The sequence below is a fragment of the Talpa europaea genome (assembly GCF_964194135.1).
Source record: "Talpa europaea genome assembly, chromosome: X".
Lineage (NCBI taxonomy): Eukaryota > Metazoa > Chordata > Mammalia > Eulipotyphla > Talpidae > Talpa > Talpa europaea.
In genome coordinates, this window is record NC_140081.1 from 88,810,776 (window position 1) to 88,835,519 (window position 24,744).

Consider the following 24,744-nt stretch of genomic DNA (forward strand, 5'->3'; position numbering starts at 1 on the left):
AAAAACACCCTGTCACAGGGCTGCTTGTATGCCTCATTTTAAATCTTTGGTTATAAAAGAAGTAATTTCAGTAAAGTAAAAACCAAAGAGAATTATATTTTAGTGGTAACTGAAGTAATTTTGATATTTATAATATATCTCTTTTAAGGACACGTAATTGCACTGCCATGTAGGACTTTCAGAACTGCTGATCTGAATGTACACAATTACATTTTTAAAATTCACACAAGGAGATGCAGTGATTCCAGACTCATCTCTGGATTCAAAACCTACTAACATTTTTGCTTTACTTACAGCTTTGTTTTCATATAATCTCTATGGAATTTTTTAAATCAAATCTCAGATATCAAATCAGTTCACCCTTTCATATTTCAGAGTATTTCTCCAACAGATAAGATTTTTAAAACAATCCATAATACCATCACATGTACTAAAATGAGCAATGATGCCTTCATATTTAATATTCAACCATATTCAACTATCTCCAATGTCTTAAAAATATCTTTTTGTTTGTTTGAATTAGGGCTTAAAAAAATGGCCCATTGTATTTGGTTTACATCTCTTGACCTTTTAAATGCTAACAGTTCCCTCCACCCCGCCCCCCCCCCTTTTCCCCTGTTTATTTGTTGAGGAAATCAGGTCATTTGTTCTATGGAATTCCTATGTTTTGGATTTGCTTTTTCTTTTCTCATCCTTGCCCAGTTTTCTCTTGGTTTGTTGACAGTTTTTTCTCAATTTTTAAGAAGTTCTTTATTTGTTAGGGATCTGTGTTATATGCTGCACATATTTTCCAGTTTGTCATTTGCATTTTTATGTTCTTTGTTCTTTCAGGCTGTTGTGAAAATGTTTGCTATGTTTCTACTTTCCCTTCGCTATCTCCCCCATCTCTGCACTCAGCTAGTTTATTTGCTTGCTTCTTTTTATTAGTGTTTATAACTTTAAATAGCATGTATACCTCTATTTTTCAGATGCGAATGATTTGTCTTGACTCAGCCCTGACAGATGAGGAACTCAACCTAAATACTAATAAGCTTACCCTATCAACTTTGTAAGTTACATTGTTTCTGTATTGTCAGTGTTAGTTGTATTTACATATTTCCCCCATGGTAATCCTGACATATGCTTTAATCTTAACATATCAGATAAATAAATGAAATAATTAAAAATATGTAATATTCAAATTTTTATTAGCTAGTTCACCCTCCCTCCCCCATCCCCTTTTATCTGTTTCCTAAAAAAAGCAAAACAATAGCCAAAAAAATTCCCAGGAACTGTGTGCTCTGAGTTTTTGTAGGTGAATGACCGTTTCATTATAGAGAAACTTCATGAGTCCACTTGGTTTTATTTCAGTACTGCAGTATCTTTTGGCATTGAAGGTTATTTTGTAGAAGACCACTTATGGCCAGTTGCCCCATCTACCCCTCTTCCCTCCATTCCTAGAAACCACTAATATCTGTCTCTATGAATTGACTGTTCTGGACATTTCATACAAATAGAATCATACAATATATGGTCTTCGTGATTTCGTACACTTTCAAGTTCACCCATCTTGCAGTCATATCAATTCCTTTTTATGGTTAAATAATATTCCAGTGAATACAACACATTTCCTTTCTCCATTCATGAATTGATGGACATTTGAGTTGTCTTCGCTTTTTGGTCATTATGAATATTGTTGCTATAAAAGTTTAAGTTTTTGTTTCAAAACCTGTTGAAATCCAGGAGTGAACTTGCTATGTCATATTTAACTTTCTGAGGAAATGCCAGATTGTTTTCCAAAGTGGCTATAACATTTTATATTCTGACTAGTGTTACATAAGTTTTAAAATGTCTCCAGATTCTCATCAACACCTATTAATGACCATGGTTTTGATTATAGTCCTCCTAGTTGGTGTGAAGTGGTGTACCATCGTGGTGGTGATTTGTATTTCCCTGATGATTAATGATGTGGTCATTTTGTCTTGTGCTTATTGGCCATTTGTTTATCATTTTTCGAGAAATGCTTGTTTTTAATTCACCTGTCTTTTTATTGTTGAGTTATAAGTGTTCCTTATATATTCTGTATACTAGACATAATTACCAAATATATAATTTGCAAATATTTTCTTCCATTGAATGGGTCATTTTTTCACTTTTTGATAGTATCCTTTAAAAGTATGTGTTTAAATTTGATGAAGTTCAATTTATCCATTTTCTCTTTGCTTGTTTGTGCTTTTGGTGCCATAGTTAAGAAAACATTTCCTCACCCAGGCTCATGACAACCCATGTTTTTATGTTTCATTTTTATATCTGTTTTTGCAGTTTGCAGAGTTTTAAGTTTTAGCGCTAACATTTTGGTATCTGGTACATTTTTAATTAGTTTCTATGTAAGTGAGAGGTAAGGGTTCATTCAGTTTCATTCTTTTGCATGTAGCTATCCAGTTGTGCAAGTTCCATTTGTTGAAATGAATTATTAGTCTGTAGGCCTATTCATCTGCCATCACCACACCACCTTCATTACAGAACTTTAGAATGTGCTTAATATGTGGTAGCACTAGCTTCCTTTCATTGCTTTTCTTTCTCCCAGTCCTTGCATGCTTATCCGTGTAAATTTCAGAATCCACAGGTCTGAATTCATAAAATGTAACACATTTAATGAGATAATACTAAATTAATATATTAAAGTGGGGAGAGTTGACATCTTTAAGACATTGAGTTATCCTGTCCAAATACAAGAAATGTCTTTTGGTTTTTCAAATTTACTTTTAAGTTGTTCAGGAATATTTGAATTTTTTTTTCATATCACTTTTGAAAACTATGCCTAATTAACTTGTAACTGATTTCTCTGTGTTATATGTGTATATACTATTGTTTTGGTGTGTGAATTTTATGTCATGCTAAAAATGTTGGTTTAGCTTTATATTTATTTTGTTTTTTCAGATATACTATTATGTGTAAAACCTCTTTTCTAGTTCTTGTGCCTCCAATTGCTTTCTCTCATTCTGAAATTGTAGTGGAGGCCCAGGGGCTGCTTTCCCTGTTCCTCCTTAGTAATAAAGCTTCCGATGTTTCCCACCCACCATGTAAATAAACTTACACACACACACTTGTGCATTATGTGTATGATATATCATGGTGTTAAATTTTGTGAAGTCAGTGTTCAGCATCTGTGCAGAAAATCTTATTTTTTTTCCTTAGCTTTATTAAATGTTAGATAGGAATTTGCTAATATTAAGCCTTTTTTGAACGTCTGGCATAAATCTCATTTGGTCATAATATCTTTCTTTTTATTTTTATGTGTAATTGGAATCTGCTTACTAATATAATTTGAAATTACTTATTGATATTCATGAGACTGTTCTGTATTTTTCCTACTTGTGTTTATATCAGGTTTATGTACCAATATTATACTCCTTTTATTTTGTTAACAAAGTGAAAATATTCCTTGTACTATGTGCTGAAACAATTTAAGTAGCAGTGGGATTAAGCCATATTCAGTTTCAATTTGAAATCTATGTGAACTATATGTGAACATAATAGTCACTGCAGGTTAGTACATCAAAAATCTTTAGTGAAAAATAATGTGATATTTTAAAATATCTTATGTTAATAGCTTATAATTAATATTTGATAATAGGTTAGTCCAATGTTAATAAATAATTTTATATTATATAATCTGGTTATCGTTTCAACTTTGTGAATCCATTATTATATCCATTTTATGGGTAAGAAAACTTACCCATAAAAGGGTAAGATTCAGAGGATTTTGTGGCTTGCTCAAACCAAACTGTTAGTGGGCAGCAATAGAAGAATTTAAGCCCAGATCCATTGCTTTCATGTACTCTGTTTATTCCATATTCTTCCATGAAATGTAGTTACTGCCCTTTATGTCAACAATTGGCCACACATTTTAACTCACAAATCAGTTTACGTGTATATTTAGTAGGGCAAGCATCCTTGATTTTGAATCTATTTTTGCCATACCGGGGAACTGCTAGTTCTCACTACATGTAGTGTCCCTGGTGATGGAAGGCTGCAATTATGTGTATGTCTGTTTGGATATTCATTCTCTCTCTCTCTCTCTCTCTCTCTCTCTCTCTCTCTCTCTCTCTCTCTCTGTGTGTGTGTGTGTGTGTGTGTCTCTCTCTCTCACACACACACACTCTCACACACATATCTTTCAGAGGATATCATGAGAAAGATTATACTGAACCACTGATTTGTAAAATCCAAATAGACTTTTGGCATACAGATGCAGAGTTGTTATAATTTGGAGAACATGCTTTCATTCATAGTATATCTTCAGTTTGTGCATCTGTTCAAATGAGAGATTAGATCAGCTCTAAGTTACCAGCTATTTTTTGAAGATAGGCCTATTAAAAATCAAGACCAAAGCAAATGAAAATTCCAAATATCTTTACGAAAAGATTTAGTGTGATTCCAGTTACTTTTTACAATGTGTTGAAATTCTAACTATAAACATAATGCAATCAGCTCTTGTACCTTAAACTTGAGTACTTCTATTAAACTAACTAGGAATGGGGACATGTAAGTGTAAAATAATATAATATAATGTGTTATAATCAGTAAGCTCAATATTATATCTATATAAAAGTACACATTTGATCATGGGAAACATTTTCATTTCAATGCACATTTATCTTCAGATAAATGTGTATATAGAGTGTTAGCGAGCTAATTATGATTGTCTTTATTTCATACTTATCTTTATTTCATTCATTTCTGGAATACTTTGTCAAATCCATTATCTGCCATAGCTGTGAGCTGTGAGCTGTCCCCTCTCCCTTTACCTCTCCTTTCTGAATTCATCTTTCCCTTTCATTCTTCACTCTGAGCTCTAGCTCTACTGGTTTTCTTTAATTTCAGGACTGTCAAAATTTTTCCTTCTACAAGGACATCCACTTGCTGTTTCTTTGCCTGGGACAATTCTTCCCACCTCTCTTTGCTGAGCTAGCACCAGTATTCTTTTGATTTTACCTTAAATACAGTTTTCCCACAGTGACATTAACTGGCCAATCCCAACCCCCAACCAACACTGGTTTACCCTTTTTCAAACCCTCAACATGTTATACTTCTCCCTTGGGGCATTTGTTAAATAATTGTTTATGTCATTTCTTTAGTGTCTTCTACTAGAATGTAAGCTCTACGAGGGCAAAGTCCTTGCTTGACTCGTTCTCCTTCTCCACTATATAATTTATATGTAGAACAATATCAACAACCTAGCAGACAGTAGTAAATGGTGTGGAAGTGGAGGAATGAATGAATTTTAATAATCACTGTGAAAGAAGCTGTTTCATGACATAATCAGAGTATGGGGGGAAATCAGAAAATTCAGGCATCATTAACCTAATAAAACAAGGAAGGAGACTGGTATGAGCATGCCCTAAGAAGGGATGTAAGCCCTTCTGTGAAAGAAACACAACATGGTGCTCTTCGTGTAAAGTATTTTTGACATTTGATGAGCCGTGCTCATTTCCGTATTTAATTTACTGAAGAAAAGTAGTAGGCATGGGAGTGGAAATCTTTCTGAGATCCACCAAGGGTGTACACAGCTTCCGCTTTCCATATCATTTTATAGTCAGTGATGACATTAAGCTCTTGTATGCTCTGCTGGAGATATGTGTATTTGAAGAAATTCATTAGCATTGAAAACAGTGGATTCATGCTGGTACCCTAGGGAAATTAGGAAATGCCATTGATTTAACTTCGATGTTAAAGGACATTTTTGGGGAAAGAAAGATAATGGGTTTTTAAAAATGCCAACACAAGGGCCATGTCTGTATTTATGCCGTAGTTGAGTGCTTTGAAGTTATTTTTCTTTTCATACCTTATTTCCATGTCCTTTTCTTTGTTCTATATTGTTCCTTTCCCTTGACTGAGCAGTCAACTGTAGAACAGTTAAAATAGTTTCTGTAAATACACTCGGCCTTTAGGTCTATACTTTTAGGTCTAAAATTTCTAAAGGGGTGATAAAAAGGATTCTGGATGCAGCATTCCCTTTGAGTGAGCTTGGTGTAACTGCTGCTGGCATGGTAGCTACATTCATAAGCATGGATGGGACATAGGAAGCTGAGAGTTTAAGTGTTCTTGTTTTAAAGCAGTGCTTATTTAATAATTTGTTATTTCCAAAATTTCTGCTGTCAGAACTGCATGTGGAAAACATAATAAGCTTCAGTGATAGCAATGCTTCCATTGACGTTGGAAACTGAGAGAGAGGTATCTAGTCCATATACATAGGGAATTGTTTGCACGCCATTCTTCTCTGTGGCTGTTGCATCTATTGGTTTAAATGTTTACTTCCTCAATGAAACCTTCCCAGATCTCAGCCTCTTTCCCTTGAACACATACATGTGCATATCAGATTTGATCTTGTCCATTTCTCATACTCTCTTAGCACTTAAATTGGATTACTCAGAAAACCTGAGGGAAATGTTTTGATCAGTTGCATGAAATGCAACATGTTTTGAGGAATTAGAGAAGAGAGTATCTATTTATGGAACTTCCTCTGCCCTTTCTCTCATAAAGCCAATGCCAAAACCCTGCCTCTGAGAGATACGTTTTCATGGACATGTAGTCCTAAAGCTAATCTAATCTAGAAAGTGTCCTGAGTTTCATGGTAACCATCTTAGTGAATATTATCTAAATATCCTCTCATATCAAGGCACTGCTGGATAGAATTTGAAAAATGCTTATAGAGTGTAAATCAACTCAAAAAAATCATTGATTGATAGGTTGTTGTCAGTTATGAGTTCTGATCAACACTTTAGAAATACCTGAAGATGTGCTTGGAAAAAGACAATGTCCTGAATCCCGTTCTGGTGTAATCTCCTGGTGCATTAAGAAGATCTGGCTGTATACTATTGGAGAAATTCTCTGCCGAGATATGTCTGGAGAGCAGACACAATACATGGCCTTGGCTTGGCTGACACAATGCTTTGACTACTGCCTCTCAAGTAGATCTTAAATCCCTGGGATAAATTAGCTTCTTTTTGTGAAAAGTAACCATTTTGAATTGAGGGTTAGCATCAATGCTGTTAATGCTCAGTGATGACAGAGTTCCCATCAAGGGGAGAACGTTTGTGGTCTTTTATTTGTTTGTAGATGTCTATGTATCTCTGGAGGCATATTAAGTCTTTTTGTAGATGCTGAAATTGAAGTAGATAGAAGCTGTTGGAAGTGCCGAGGATTGCACTCAGCCTGCTTGAGAATTACAATTGGAATTTAGAACTCTGGATTCCTGCTTTTGTTAAGAAATATTGATAAAGGGGAGATTAGATGGAGGTGGTTTGCCAGAAAGGAGGTTGGCTGTGTGCTGGATCTTGGGGGGTCTTACTTAAGCACGTGTTGGTATCAGTCCCTTGGTTTGCTAATGTGCTTCCATGGAGTAGCGACCAGGATAATGTTTCTGAATGCAGATGTTATGCCAAACTTTCTGCTAAGCACAACATACCATTATCTCTAACTGTTATCACAACCTTTCAAAATATTAACCTTACTTAGCAGGATGTTGAGGCTGTTAGATATAAACAACTTGCCTAAATTTTGTCATTAGTGAGTGTCTGAGCCAAGATTCAAAGTCAGGCTCTTATGATCCAGTGTATCACCGCATCACGATGCTGCTTGAAAAATCATGTGCAGTCACTACACGTGGCGTGGAACATTGGAATGAGTCTATGTGGGAAAGGGGTGACATTTGAAGGTTGAGTGTAAAGTTTCCTGTGGCTGATGTAACAGATCACAGGTGACTTAAAATAGCAAAAATTTGTTATCTCATAGTTTCTGAGTCCAGAAGTTCAAAATTAAGGCTGAATTCCCTTTGGAGGCTCAAAGGGAGAGTCTATGTTTTTCCTTTTCCAGAGTCTAATGACTTGTGGTTACATCATGCTAAGCAGTGCATCTTTGGTCACATTACTTCCTCTTCTGTCTGTCACCTCTCCCTGGGCCTCATTCTTATAAGGATACTTGTCATTGGATTTAAGGGTCACCTAGAGAAGCCACAATTATCATCTCATCTCAAGATCCTTAACATAATTACATCTGCAAATTACCTTTTCCCAAAGAAAGTACCATTTCCAGGGATTAGAAAATAGGCATGTTTGGGGGGGGGGTCAGCCTGCTGTCTGAAGTAATGGGTCTCTAAGTTGAGAAAGAGACGTCCCTTTATCCACATTACGGCTTCCTGGAGGAGGTGAAGTTGTTGCAGTTCTCTCAAAGGCCTGCAGAGGTGGGTGTATCTGATGATAGTTGAACAGACAAGGATTACAATCACTCATAGACAATTTGGAGGATTCTGAAGGACAAACTAGTTTTAGAGTGAATGTTTACATTGTTGGTCTAGTCTTCAAGGGATTTTCCTTCTAAGCAGTATGAGAGTTGACTGAGTAAAGCTTGGGGCTTTCATAACAGATGACCAGGTGCTGGTTTGTTTATTTTTCCATTAAAAAAATCCATAGCAAAAAATAAATGGCTCTCCTGGGTCTTCAGCTTTCTAACTCTGGCGGACCTTGGGACTTGTCCACCTCTATGAATGTGTGAGCCATTTCCTTGTAATAAATCTCAGTCCTCTGGGTTCTGCTTCTCTGGAGAACCCTGATTAATACATCCTTCCTCATTACAGTCGTCTGCTGACTTCCAGCTTTTTCCTCCTCAGCCACTGATGATGTTTTACAACACAGCACACCATCACCTTGTCAATACCCTTCCACTTTTAATTCCTGGTGACTGCAGTAGCCACGAATGAGATCCTTCCATCCTCCTGGCCTCTCAATTCAGTGACCTGTTTGCTGTTCAGTGTTATTTTCCATGGTTATACCTGGTTATGTCCTATAACCGCAACCACACTCCAACCCCACACTCCACGTGGTACATTGATACCGCAATTATTTTACCTCACTGGAACCTCCAATGTACTGGCTCTGCTAACTTTTCTCTCACGCCTTCCCCCCTCACACCCCAAAAGACCTATACTCTTTTTCTCTGCTGTAGATGGAAAGTCCATAGTCAACTCCCTTGCTTCTCTCTTATTAATCATAGTCATATGACATAATTTCCAGCCTGGCAAAATCAAATATCATTGGGGAAATTCATACACTCTTGTTAAGTGGCCTTCTTTAAATTCAAGATCACCAGCCTCAAGTGGGTCCTTGATGCTGCCTCACAATTGTGCTATATTTGCCAATTCTGTGAACACTCTCAATGACTATTTCATGTTCTCTTCCTCTTCAGAACTCAGATACCCACTCCCTCCACCTTGCTTCCAGTATAACTGAAACACCAGAACCATTCGTACGAGATTTTCATCAAGCTCCTTTCATGTCCTCTCACCAGCAGCCTCTATGCCAACATACTCAGCCTTCCTTCCTGTTACCATGGATGAATTGTTCATACTCACAGCAACAGCTGTCACACTTAAATCCCATCCCTGCTCACCAACTCCAGAAAATCCCTTTTGAAATTCTCTTCTTCCTTTTCTGTGCCGTTATTTTTTCCCTGCATTTTTCTCATAAACATAAACCTGCTAGTGTTTTCCCATCCTAATAAAACAAAATAGCTCTCTGGATTCCATTTAACTCTCTGCCCGCTGCTCTCATTTCTCTGCCCCTTTATAGCAAGAGCCCATGAAAGAATAGTCTGTAGTTGCTGTCTTCACTTCTTCTCCTATTTGTTCCTAAAGGTTTTCGTTGCCACTCCATGCCCAACTGATGTTGTAACAGTGACTGATGTACACTGAATTGTGTCAACCCCAAGTTCCTATGTTGAAGTCCTGAACCCCAGTACCTCAGAATGTGACCTTATTTGGAAATATAAATTATCTCATTACAGAGATAATTAAATTGAAATGGGATAACTAGGGTAGGACTAGTACTGGTTCCTTTTAAGAAATATTAGGGCATCCGGAGGGGAGCCAGGGGCAGGTGTGTGTGCCCAGAGGAAAGACCATGTAAGGGCACAGTGAGATTCTGTAAGCCAAGGAGATTGTCCTTACAAGAGGCCAAACCTGCCAGCCTCTTTTTCTAGGACTTCTAGCATCCAGAATTATAAGCAAATTAAATCTCTGTTGTGTAAGCACCTAGTAGTGTGTGATCTTTTACCATGGCTGCCCTAGCAAAGTAACACAGTTGCCAATCACCTCCATGTTGCCTAAAGCCCATGCTCAGTCTTCATATAACTTGACTTATTAGTAATATTTAATGTAGGTAAATGACTTCCTCCTCCTTGATACAATACTTTCACTTTCTTTCAAGGATATTATAATCTCTTGACTTTCTTCATTCCTCACTGATTTTTCCTTAAGTAGTGTCTTCATGAGAAGACCACGCCCTCTTACATTTACCCAATTCTAAACTTTGGGATACTACAGGGATCAGTTCTTGGACCCACTTTGCGTTTGTGATTCATCATTTCCATTACTGTCACTCTGGTCCAAGACACAAAATTTCTGGCCTGGATTATAGCAGTGTCTTCCTAACTGGGCTCTCCACCTCCCTGTTTGACTGTCTACAGAGTTTGTTCTCCACACAGCTATAACAGTGCTATTTGTAAAGGATTATGTTAATTTTCTGCTCTCTACCAGGGTAAAGGCCTCATCATAAAGTCCTCATAATCTTGCACCTGCCTACCTCCCTAGCTTTTCCAACTTTTCCAACACTCCACTTTATTCACTACTCAACCACGTGGACCTCTTTGCTTTTCCTTCAGCATGCTAGACTTGGTTCCACCAGGATATATTTATAGTGGCTTTATTTTCTTTTTGGTCTGGAGTGGTCTTTGCCCAGTTATCTGCAAGACTCTCTCTATAATCTTTTTCAGAACTGCGTTCAATTGATAACTTCTGTTAGGTCTTCCCTGACCATTCTGTTTAAAACTGTAATGCCGCTAGCAACAATCACTAATCACATTTCGTGCTTTCTCCACATTGCACTTAATCACCATTTAACATGACTTGTGCTTTGCTTACTGTCTCCCCATGCCACATGCATTTGAATGGGAACCCCACGAAGACATGGAACTTGTCTACTTTGTTCACTACTGTATGTACGCCTAGCTCCAGAGATACGCTTGTCATACATTTGTTGTTCCATGAGTATTTGTTGAATGAAGGAACAACCAAATTATAATAATAGTTCAAAATTCTATCATTTTTTCCCTCTCAGCTGTACTTATTGAAAAGTAAGTTATGAGAATTAAAGTCTCAAGAATATTTAGAATTGAAAGGAAGATGTTGGGAAGTGTGGATAAAAGTCAAGTCTTATAATTGCTTATCTTTTACTGTGATGCCTTGAAAGTTTTTATTTAAAAAAAAATCCATTTGCTTTAATGGCTTCAATTTGGGTATGAATTGTAGAGTTTCTTGAGCGTTCCTTACCTAAAAACCACCCTGAACATTATGTGTGTGAAAATGGTATTCTCCAATGGATGAGGAAATAAGAAAGCGAATACTAAAGGATAAGGCATTAAAATATCACCTGCTGAAACACAACTTTTTTACAAGCTGCTTTTTACCAACATGATATTTCTGTATCCTGTGGAGTTTGCAAGCACTTATTTTGAAGTACACATGGTATTATTGCCTAGTGTCCAAATAAAGCCTCCTAAAACACAATCATTAGTTAGGAAAGTCCATGACATATGCTGCAAAATAAAAATATGAGAACTCGCATATTTTGATGAGACATTATGTTAACAGACCAAATTCTTAAAAAAATTCTGTGCCCTGGGATTTTTACTTAATCCAATTGCCTCCTCTCCTTTATATGATTTAGGGTCTTTACGTACTTTGTGTTACTGAAGTTTACTTCCTTTTCCAAACTACTTGAGGACTTATTGAATGATTCTTTGGCATAGTGCAGAACATAACATCTGGCAAGCTGTAGGCTCTTAATAAATGTTGAATGAATAAAGAGGCATTCATTTAAAAAAATTCAATCTCTTTTGTCTGTTTCCCAAAGGTTAATTTGCAAAGTACCTGCATCGGAATCACTGTGATGCTTATGGTTTTAAAATGGAAATTCTTGTAGAGAGCTTCATCAACTTATGACAGGGTTATATCCTGCTTTGTAAATTGAAAGTATAGTAAGTTGAAAATGCATTTAATACACCTAATCTACCGAACATCATAGCAGCCTAGCCTACCTTAAACATGCTCAGAAAATAAATGTGCGGTAGCTCACAGTGGAGCAAATCCTCCAACACAAAGCCTAGTGCGGAAGAAAGTGTTGAATAGCTCATGTAATGTCGTGAGTCATGTACTGAAAGTGCAAAGCAGTCTGGCAGTATGGCTTGCTTATCTTGGTGATTGGGTGGCTGACTGAAATGCCGCTGATACCGCCACTGCTGAGCATCACGAGAGAGTATCAAACTACCCATCACTAGCCCAGGAAAAGAGAAATATTCAAAATTTGAAGTATGTATTCTCCTCAATGCATATTGCTTTTGTGCCATTATAAAATTGAAGAATACTAAGTGAGGCACTATCTGTAGGCCGTCCATCCATGATATACTGTATAGCATCAAGTCACTGGAATTTGAGAAAAGTTTTTTTAAGCCGCTGCTGTTTGTCGTACTGTGTGTAATAGGTGCTGTGACAGACAGGTGAGGTGTTCTCTGGCCTGTGAGAGAAGTCTCCATTCAGTGAGGAACAGGAAAGAGATAACAAATAATTAACCAGATGAATACAGGATGTGGGTAATGCTAGGAAGGGACTCGGTATGATACTTGTATAAACAATACTTTACATGTGTTCATTGGAAAAATCTCTCTGGAGAGTCACACGTAAGATGGGCATGAAAATTCTTGAGTTTGGAAAGAAGAGAATGGTGAGCTTCTAAACCAGGAGACTGTGAAGGGTGAAGGAAGACAGGACAGATGTGTGTGGGAGCAGCTCCATGTGGCCACCCTTGCATGTCTCCCCGATGGCCAAGGAGGAGCATATATAATTGTGGATGAAAACAGTACTTATTTCAAAAGTCCACGTGATGATTAAGTAAGCAATGGTGGAGAGAAAGCACTCAACAAATGTTAAATATTATATATTGTTTTAACTTGTGTTTCTTGGATACAAGTGAGCTGGCAAACCTTTCCATGTGTTTATATTTCATTATTATTTCTTTTTGGTGGGATTTCCCGTTCATGTTTCTTTGCCAATGTTGTTATGTTGTCTTCATCTTTTTCTTATTTTTTTTTATCTTTACCTTAGTCTCCCTTTTCACAAAATAAAGAGGTTGCATTAGCTGCTCTTTACAGACCTTCCTTGCTTGTCACCTTCCTCCTTCTAAGAGTTTGGGAGGCAGAGCCATTTTTTTTTAGTTAGGACTTAGACTCCTTATGTGTTTTAACAATCTCCATTTGTAAACCTGTTTTTCCTCTTAGATAACATCATAATAGTCTACATATTTATCCTTAATTTGTTGAGGTTTCACTGCTCAGAAGAAAGTGCTTTGTGAATAGCTCCTTCAGTCGGCCCAGTCACTTCTCAAGGCCATCATTTCTTGCTTTGAGGTTCACTTGTTTGTCTTCACAAAAGAGTAGCATCAAATAATACACTTAAGCTTGACAAAGGTAAATTTTCCTTGCAGAATGTCCTAGGTAATTTCTTTGCTGCTATTTTTTTTTTCCTTGTAGTTAGTAATGTCATATGTAACAGTAACCTACATGAATGAGATGAACCACATATGATCAGGATGAGCAACAATCCTCCTGCTTTGAGTTTAGGTCAAAACATATCTTTAGGCCAGGAAGGGACACTGTATATGTTTATTGCTTATTTTTCTAGTGTATCCTCTATGGGATACATCTTGGCTATTTCAAACTTTCCTTAAATTTTAATTAAGCCTCAGTCACCAATTATCATTAACTAAGCTCACAGAGTTGTAGAAGTACGGATTCATATATTTGGAGGTTCCTGGGGAATATGTGACTGTGCATTCACAGGGAGAGCAAGACATGCTATCTACTGAAAGACGCTGTGCTTGACCTGAAATCGATGTCATGGTACTAGCATTGTGGTAATGTGACTTTCCTGGGCCGTCTGACAAATGGGCATAATCGTGCTGTGAAGAAAAGCATTATTATTACTCGGACATGAATTTTGTCATATTTATATAGCTGAACCTCTCTGGTTTCCCCCCTCTGTGATGTTACCAGTTTCAGCCTTGTAAGGCCATGCCTAATCAGATAAGTTTGTATTCAGCCTATCTTTTCTAGTTGTGATACCATTTTGCTATTTGCATTTATCTCTTTAATTTTACTGAAATTTCTTTTGCTCTTTGGCATGAGGCAGGGAGCCTAATTTTCTGTTTTCAAACACTTAACTAAGGGTTTCAACAACACCATTTTTTAAGGAATCCGTTATTCTGCCACCAATTTCTTGTGCCAATTTTATCATGTACTCCTGTGGGTGAACCCAGAAATGTGGCTCTGTTTCTTGATTTCTCCATTCTGTTCCAATTATTTATCTACCACATCTTTTGTCAGTGTTAAACTGTTTAATCGTTGTGACTTTATAGTGCATGTTACTGAGTTCTTTTACTTTTGCTTTGCTTAGCCAGTGTTGTTCAACTATTATTCTGCATAAACCTCAGGATCTTTTTTGTTAATTGTAGAAACCCCATTACCAAGTAAATTAGAGAGAGGCTTGCACCCTTCCATTTACTCTTATGCTCCACCTGTGAATAAGTCTCTTTGTACCATGCTTTGGATGTCATGCAAAAGAGGTAAATGATTACTTTTTAGGTATGCAGGGGGATCATATAATTTAATATCCAAACCAGAACACTTAACAGCCAAAGTGGGTCAGTCAGTGTGTAAGGCAGCAGCTGAAAAACCTCGCCTGTCTCCACAGAGGCCACTTAGGCGCTGTTGAAACCGGCTGGCCTGTGGAATGCCCCTGATCCTCCTAGAAACATGCCAAGGTCCACAGCCTCGTGGAGAGCTGTTGTGAGACATTGTCATTTGACTCCCTGTTTTTCAAGGGATTGCCAGGAGGCAGTTTCTCATCTGCCTCTGTGCTTCCAACGAGGCGTGGGACATTCCACATCACTCCCCTCTGCTCAGAGTACAGCTGCACACTCTATAACTGCTTAGCTAAAGTCTAGAAGGGTTTCTCAGCAAGTCTGTTACCTTCAGTTGATGTTTTTCATTTGGCTCTGATTTGGCAATGTCCTTTAAGTCAAGTGATCCATGAAGCAGAGTCCATGCTTTTGCTTTGCTGCCTGTGTAAGCAATAAACTGTCTGAATCTCTCTGGACATGTTGTCGCCTTACCACAAGACTCTGTTAACCTGCTTGACAAACCAGATGAGATCAGGAACAATGAGAGTAAACTGCAACCAAGCAATCAAACCAATATTGTTCTCCACATTATTCCCATGGAACCAGAGAGGCGCAGTGGTGCTTGGTCCACAAGAGGTTTTTCTGCAGTCAGCAATATGACTAAAATACTTCCTCAGAGATGTCCTCTGAGAAGCTCTTGGGCAATCCCGTCCTGCTGTGGTGGCCCTAGGGGAGGCAGTTAATCAGATACAGTCTATTTAAATTTCAGCCATAATAACCTGCTGACTCTAGAACAGTTTGGAAAGCACAGGCCACTAAAATGACAACTCATAAGGGCTTTACCAATTTTCATTGACACCAACATCTGTAGTATCTACTGTCTGGCTCTGATGGTGCCAAAGAAATCCCAGAACCTCATAATCATTTGTATTTCTGGCAAGTTGAGGGTCATTTTGTCTACAAGGGCCAAGCAAATCAATGAAACACTAAATGAATGATTTTTCATAGTCAAATAATCATTGCACTGTCTTTGAACATTTTTTGAAGTGTATTTTTTCCTGGTTCATATAGTCGACACTCTGACACTCTTTTACAGTCTGTTAATACTCAGGAAATGCCTGTGATGGCAGAGAAATGCCTGCTGTGGATTTGATGGTCCCAGATATTACCTAGAATTTCTACAAGGGTAGACTGCCCCCAGCAGGATGTACTCCCAGTTGTTCACCAAACAAAGGTTTCTCGATCTCCATCCTGTCTCAATTGTGCTACCCAGGGCACATGACAGATTGCAAGCTCTCGGCTGAGGAAGTAATGGAATCCTTTGAGAATCTGAGGAAATATAAGGACTTTCTCCTTAGATCAGTTGAACACTTGGACATAAACATTCAATTTGCAAAAATGTTCAAGTTATTGGTGATCATTTTGAAACATATTCGTAGGTTCCAGATTAAGAACTTTTGGATTAGGCTGGCATAGCTTCCTGCTAAAGCTGCGGCCCACAAGGACCCAGTGGCTGGAGCACAGGCAGCGCACAACCTACTGCTTGCATAGTGCCCTCTACTCGCTGCACGTCCACAGTTCTTGTCCAGCAGCTAAGTTCAGGTTCACATTTCTCATTTACTTCTGGGCATGTGAAATGCTTAGACCCTTACCTGCAGGAATGCCAACCCCTATTCTACTGGTACAAATAAATTTTCCACTAAAAGGTAGCCCTTTACAATTGTTAGCCACCGCCCTTAAGAGGCGGGCAAGCAAAAGTCCTGTGTTATCAGGCAGTTATTTTTAAAACATTTGCTCCTGGTCTGTGGCTTGTCTTCTCATGCACTTAATGGTGTCTTTTGCAAACAAACCTTTTAAATTTTAATAAAATCCAGTTTATAATTTTTTTTTCTTTCATGGATTGTGCTTTGGGTTTTGCCTGTAGTAATTCATTACCTTACATCACATAATGTGAATTTTCGCCTAGACATTCTTTTCATTAATTTTTTTTTCTCAATCTTCATCCATCTTGATTGTACTACCCATCCCTCGTCAGGGATGCTGATATTCATGCTTGTTCCTTGTATTACTCTTTGAGAAACACTTGTATGGATTTTTAAGGTTTGTGCATTAAATTTAAGACAACCATGTCTTCAATTTCTTGCCCTGCTGCTTCACAGCATGATGGTCTTTTGCAAGTCCCTTCACTTCTTTGAGTTTCAGTTTCCTCATCTGCAAAATGTGTCTTAGTGTCTACAAAAGATAGTTGTGCAGATTAAATGACATAATGCATGTAACACATGTAACATGGTGCCTGGTACATAGCATAGCTATTGTTATGGTTACGGATTTTGTACAGAAAAGTATAATTCTACTAACTTCTTTTTTTTCTTATAGTCAATATAAAGAACTTTTATAAATAATAGTTTCTAAAACTTCTGAATAAAATGTTAAATTGTATATGTTTATTTAATATATTATTTCATATTTGAATTAGGTTTTACTTCTAAGAAATTTGAGTATATATAATATATATATGCAGGAATAAGTTTATGCATATATATATATATAATATATAATGGATAAGCTGGATCTTATTAAAATTTAAAGTATGCATGTCAGGAAAGAGAGAGACAGAGACAGAGGGTCTAATGATAAGCTGTCAGAGTCAGGTATAAGATGTTTATTCCTTTTTTTCCTTACATATTAAAAAAAGAGAACAAAATAGTCAATACAAAGCACTGTTCCCAGTATATGATTTTGGCTAGGTCGAGAGGACCCTGATGGTGCACAGGTGAATTAATCACGCCATGTATCCATAAGGTGCAAGAACTTGAAGCTTGGCTGGCTTCAAAGGACATCTTAGGTAAGCTGTTTCTTCCTGGGTTTCAGCTTGTTCTCTTGTTTAGAGATTATTATTAAGCATAAATATGGCTTCCATTCATTGAGTGTTTGAATGAATCAGAAACTGAATTAAGTTTCTTTGTTCCGTCATTTAATCTTTTCAATGATGTCTTTCAGTACTGTGCTGTTTTACTCTTTTTCACTCTCCAGCTTTATTGAGATATAATTGATATACAACATTGTACAAGTGTAATGCATACAACAGGTCAATTTGATACACTTATATATTGCACAATGATTACCACCATAGCTTGAGCTAACATCTCTATCATGTCATGTAATTATCATTTCTTTTTCGTAATCAGAACACTTAAATTGTACTCTTTTAGCAACTTTCAAGTATATAATACATCATCATTAATTATCCTCAGAACGTGTGCATCTTATAACGGGACATCTTCCATGGACATGTCCCCCTTTATCTCACCCCCTCAGCCTCTAGTAACTACCATTCTTTTCTCTGTTTTTCTGAGTTTGACATTTTTAGATTCCATATAAATGTGCTATCATATAGTATTTATCTCTCATCGTCTGACTTACTTTAGTTACCATAATGTCCTCAAGATACATTCATGTTTTTGCAAAAGGCAGAATTTCCTTTTTTCTCATGGTTGAATAATACTCCCTTATATATATATAATCACATTGCCTTTATTTGTTGATTCATTGGTAGACACTTAGGTTGTTTCCATATGTTGGCAATTGTGAATAAGGCTGCAGTGAGCATGGGAATGCAGATGCCTCTTCAAGTTCTTGTTTTTACTTTCTGTGGATTTATACCCCAATATGGAATTGCTGCATCATATGATAGTTCTCTTCTTATTTTTCAGATTCTCCATACTGTTTTCCATCATGACTTTGCCAATTTACATCCCCAGCAACGGTGCACAAAAGTTTCCGTATCTGCATATCTTCCCAATACTTGCTCGTTCTTGTCTTTTTTTTTAAATTAAACTATTTTTATTTACAAAGAACTTTCTTTTTTAATATTTATTTATTTATTTATTTATACAAGCACTGGGTATAGTCAGAAGCACAGGAGGGTGAGAAAATTCACCAGAGCCGGAGCGGGGAACAGAACAGGCAGACCGATGAAATACGCTGCTGAAGGGAGCAGCGGGTGTGGCAGGAGAGCTCTGTGCACCATGTGGGACCCTCGCCCGCGGCCGGGGATTGAACCGGCGCTGCAGAGGCTGCAGGCAGCTTCACAACCTAGCGCTCAACCGCTGCACCACCAGGGGATGCCCTCTTGTCTTTTAATGATACCTATTCTAACATTTGTAAGGTAATATCTCATTGTGGTTTCAATAGCATTTCCCTGATGATCAGTGATGTTGAGTAACTTTTCATATGCCTGTTGGATATTTGCAAGTCTTCTCTTAAAAAGTGTTTATTCAATTCCTCTGACATTTTAAATTGGATTGTTTATATTTTTTTCGGTTGAAAAAAGAAGGTATGAATACCTTCTGTTTATCTTTTGTGAGCTTAATGTTGACTTCTGCTTTGTGGTTAGCGTGTGACCTACCTAAAACACATTTTAGATATAACAGTTTATATTTTACATTATTTGAAATTTAATTTTGATTGCATAAAAGAACTCTAACATTTTATTTCCCTTCTTTTCCTTTTGATGTTAAAATGTACATATTTTATGTAAATATCCGTTAAGAAATCATTGTATTTGCAGCTATTTTAATATTTTTGTCATTTAACCTTTGTACTAAAGTTAAGTAGTTCACCCACCACCATATTACAGTATTAGAAAATATTCTGAGTCTGACTATATGCTTTTACCTTTAAGAGCATGTTGTCTATTTTCATGTTTCTAATTAGCATCCTATCACTTAAGTTTGAAGAACTCCTTTTAGCATTTCTTATAAGAAAGATCTAATGGTGATGAACTTTCCTAGTATTTGTTTGTTTGTGAAAGCATTTTTCTTCACTTCTAAAGGATAAGATTACTGGGTAAAATACTCCTGAGTTTTCTTTTATCACTTTGAATATATTGTTCTACCTCTTACATAGGTCCTTTGTATTAGAGCTTTTTTTTCCTTTTGCTGCTTGAAAACTTTTTATTTTAGATTGTCTTGGAGACAATCGTTTTGCAGTGAAATTTTGGAGTGAATTCTTAGATTCCTGAACTGGATGTCCAAAGCTTTGCTCAGGTTTAGCAAGTTCTTGGCCAGGTATCTGTAAACAAGGTCTCTACGCCTTCCTGTCTGTCTCTCCTTCTGGGACTCCACTGATGCAAACAATGTTTCTCTTAACAGTGTCTCCTAAGTCGGGTAGGGCTTCTTCATTCCTTTCATTCTTTCTTCTTTCTGCTCCTGTGATTGGATAATTTCAATTGATTTGCTTTCTAGCTCATTGCTTCATTCTTCTGCTTGGTGCAGTCTATTGTTGTAGCTTTCTATTGAATTCTTCAGTTCAGTGATTGTGTTCTCCAAAATTTCTCTTTGGTTCTTTTTTTATGTTTTCTGTATCTGTGTTGAAATTCTCATTTTGTTCTTGTGTTTTTTGCCTGATATTTTAAAATTGTTTATCTGCGTTCTCTGTGACTCTCAGAGCAACTTCAGAGCTGTTATTCTTAAATCTCTGTTGGGCAATTCCTGCATCTGCATTCTTTGGGTGCTAGCTTTTGGAGATTGACTGTATTCTGTTGGCAGAGTCGTGTTTTCCTAATTTTGATGATCCCTATACCTCTCTGTCTGTATCTGGAGATATAAAGAAGTACTTACCAGACTCACGGGCTGCCTCTTGAAATGGAAAACTTTTACCTGCACCTCTGGACACTGTGACTCAGTCTACTTCTGTAGGGGGCCAGATTGGGTGGTTTGTGGGTATACTGCCTCTGAGGGTCCATGCCATCTCTTTGACTCTGAATGCTGGGTCTACAGAATTGAAACAGCACAGTGTGTGTTGATTGTGGTGTTTTGTGCTTTTGAAGTCCTTTCTAGTAACTAGGGGCCTGGACAGGCATCAGTGATGCCAAAGCTAGTGATGTGCAAACATTCCATGCTGCAGTTGCCTGTGCTGTAGCAGGGACATTTATAGACATACAGCTCGTGGTAGGGACCAAGACAGGAGGCACCAATGGCCAGGACCACTGAGAGCCCCACTGGCAGTTATGGGGGCCCTCACTGTCAGCATGTGCACCTGTGACTTCTGGGTATTGAAACAGGTGCGCAGCATAGTGTAGCAGAATTGAGTGAAGTGTTGCAGGCCAGTGATAGCAGACAGGGCCGAGGATGGTGTGCTTACACACAGCTGCACAGTGCCCCTCCCTGGAATATAGGCTGTCGTGAAGGCCACTGCTGGCTCAGTCCAGCAGTGTGCCAGTGTAGATCTGGACGGATTAGTCCTGAGCATACACAGAGAGGGGTGTCATTTGCCGGGTCTGCTTGGTGTCTAGCACTCTCAAAACCACAGAGGCCTGGACTGGCTGCTGGTAAAGCTCCTGGATTTCTTGTCTCTGGTGGGGACCAGGATGAGGGGCTGGGGAGACAGTCAGCCAGCTGGCCTCAGCAAAGTTGAATACCTGTGGGGTGAAAGCTGGCTCTTTTATTTCTTTGGTGATGAAAGCTGCTGGGTTTGATTGCAAAGCAGGTCACTGTGAACCGTGATCACTCCTAATTTGTGGCTGCTGTTGGTAGTCCTTGCTTTTCTTTTGTTTCTGACCATCTCTTTACAGCTAAGCTCTCTGGTCCGTGGGGGAAGTGAAACTGAAGCGTGACTTTTATGCGTGCCCCATAAGGCTGACCTTCATTTCCTGGTGTGGGGAACTCTTTCTAACTGGGAAGCTTCCTCTTGGCACTGAGCGGTATTGGCTTGGGTGGTGGGGTATGGTAAAGCAGGCAAGAAGAAGCTGGAGCTTTTTGATGCACTTGTATTGCTGAAGTTTCTTTGCTGGACTCCAGAGCTTTCCCAGAGCTGTCTGCTTGCTGATCTTTGTTGGAGAACTAAGGCTGGGTTCTTCTACCATTTGCTGTTTTCCCTTACTGGTTACTATTCTTGTTCATATTCTGCAGTTAAGGAAATCGAGGCTCTGAGAACTCAGGTCCTTTTCTAAAGGTCACACAACTGATAGATGTCTGAGTTTGGATTGGAACCTGAATTGGTCTAATTCCAAAGTCAGTTCTCATAAGCGCTATGTTTAATTGTCTCTCATGGTTCAAGGGAAATGAGTATAACAGTTACTTTGAGTAATAAAATGACATCCAGGAAACTGAAATAAGGCTTAAATTGCAGAATATTTTTCTGGGTAATTGTCAGTAACTATATTGGGGGTTTCTGTTCCAGGATCTCTGTCCTTGGAGTTGGTAGTGTGTGTAATGTGACAGCCACCCATCTTCCACGATGATCCTCATTAGACAAATGATCCAGGACTGACAGCAAAGATGACTCTATTTTATATTTTGGAAATGTGCGTAACAGAGATTCCAGTGATTGTGTGACATTTGTCCTTTTAAATATTCTGAAACTTCTGACTACATGATAGATATAATCTTTAAGAAAGCCAATCATTTAATTTCTTAGCACAGTGTCTCATGCCAGCATTTCATCCCTTTATCTTTGCAACGATTAGTTTACAATTTACCTTTATGTAACATTTCACAGGCATAAATTCACTGTACTTCTTTTCTAAAGCTCATCATAGCAGACCATCCTCACTGTGTGCATATTTCCCATTAACTTGACACTCCTCAAAGGTTGTGCACTTACTGGTAATAACCACAAGGCTGCTTCCTTAGTATCTCCTTTTAATTCAACAAATATGTATTGAGATGAATAATTCCACAAAATAGGGAGGACATAGGTCATAATATCAAGGTCATAATATCAAGGTCATATCAAGACATGCCATTGACATCAGGGTGTGTTCATATTTTATCTGATGTTGGCATGTAGCCAATGCCCTCAAGATGATACTGAAGATACAATGATGCCTAGCACAAGAGCCTGAGTTGTAGTCTTGAGGACCTGCATGTCTCTCATTTGTATTTCACGTGAAACTTTGCCATTACCAAGTTCACTTCTTTAGATACCAATAGAATCATTTTGGAAAAAGATTTTCTAGAGTATGAGAGATGTGAGACTTTTCTTCCTACAAAAACCTGTTTTTAATGCATTGTTCTTGACTTCTTATTGGATGCTATATGTATTCCATGTTTCTTTTGATATCGTGAACATTCTTAGAAATAAAATACATTTAAAGCCATTTTTAAATCTAATTTTCTGGCTGCATGTTAAGCTGGCATTTGTCCATTCTCACTGATTAATGAAGATTATTGAGTTGGCTTGTTTATAACACGTTCCTCAGTATTAGGGGCCTTCATCTTCTCTCTCCTTCAGATTTTATTTCCCCTACAGTTTTCTGAAGCTTTTCATTTCCTATAGGTGCTTTTATGGCACCTATTCTTAAGGACTGAGATGCTCACATAAGATTTAGCAATGTGTGGAAAAAACCTTTTACCTGTCTACTCTCCTGGTAGGCAAATGAAGGATTAATAGGGCAGTGAAAGAGAATAACTGAATTGTTGTTATGGATTGCTTAATAAAAGCAGATTTGTGCAGCAATTGCATTAAATGTTAAATAATATTTACAGTGTAACCATTTTGCTGTAGGCTGGATGAAAAGATATATGTAATATGCAGGAAATTGTGAAGTGCTGGTGTATGGGAGGCGTCATAATTATTATCATTGAGCTATTTGCTATTCAAGATGTTTTCAAAGGATTCACTACACTCCTCCCTACTGCAGCACCCTGCCCCCAAATTAAGACAAAATGGGCTGTGGATTTTGAATTTTATTTATTGGGTTTTTAATAACTTTCTTCGTTCAAGCAGCAACCCAACTTGGGTTCAGAACATTTTTGTTAGTCACCTGGTCCTACTGGCGTCTACATTACAACTAAATGCAGCTTTAGACTCTGGCCGGCTCCCAACTGCTCATTTCAGCCTGATGTATCCACGCACACTCCAATACAGTGAGAGCACTACCCGAGGACATCTAGCACTTCCTGTGTCGTCCTTATAGGCCGCTCTCACCTTCTATCCAACGCTGTGCCCTTTCCCTAACATGTCTGCTTGTCTTCCAACCACATCATAGCTTCTGAATCCAACATTTCCTCCACTAGGCCATCGCCTAACTCTGTCCTCCTTGGGGTTAATTGTGAACAACTTTAGGTCCACTTCCCCATAATAGCCCTTGGAAATAGCTCACATGATCTGTTCTGTCCTAGCCATTATCTCTCCACTTCCACACCGTCCTCTTTTCTTGAGGCTAAATGTCCCCCCGGTCCCTACCAAACATTTCCTTGTTGAAGTTTTTGATTCCTTTTCCCTACAACAATCTACTTTGCTGACTGCCCCTCCAGTACTGATAGCCGCTGCCAGGTCAGATGACCCCTATTCTACACCACTAGAACTGCTTTGTTGGGTCTTTGATCAGGAGTGTTTATTTTGCTCTGGAATGGGAAGATACAGTATTCTGCTCATTTGGTCACCTCAGGTGTTTCAGGGAAGTCACTATTGGAAGAGACAATGATAATAATTTAAACTATCAGATATGAAGTTCCTACTATGTGTTAGTCACACTCTATATATTCCTTCATTTTGTCAGAACAGTTCTTTGAGCCCGATATTAATATTATTAGTTCCTGACAGTGGATTGCATGATAGACTTTCAATAGAGGTCTGTTGAAGGAAGGAATGAATCAACGCTGAGGAAACTGATTAACCTTTCCATGGTCCCACATATCTTACGTGGCATGCTATCTGACCACAAGTCTATAATTTTTAGGTGTTATACTGCATAGTCCATTTGAATGAATTTTGAAGAATGACAGCATCCCAAACATTTTTATACTTGGCACCATAATATTTTGTATTTATTGTTACCTTGATCTTTATATGATCTCCCATTCATTATCTTTTTCATATACGTGATAAGTATTCACTGAGTGCCCTCTGTGTGTCAGGTGTTTGCTGGATACTCGGCATTCTGTGGTAGCTAAGATAACCAAGATTTCTTTCATTGCTAATTTTTTTCACAACATGCTTCTACTTAAATTCTGCCCCCACAGGTGTGCTA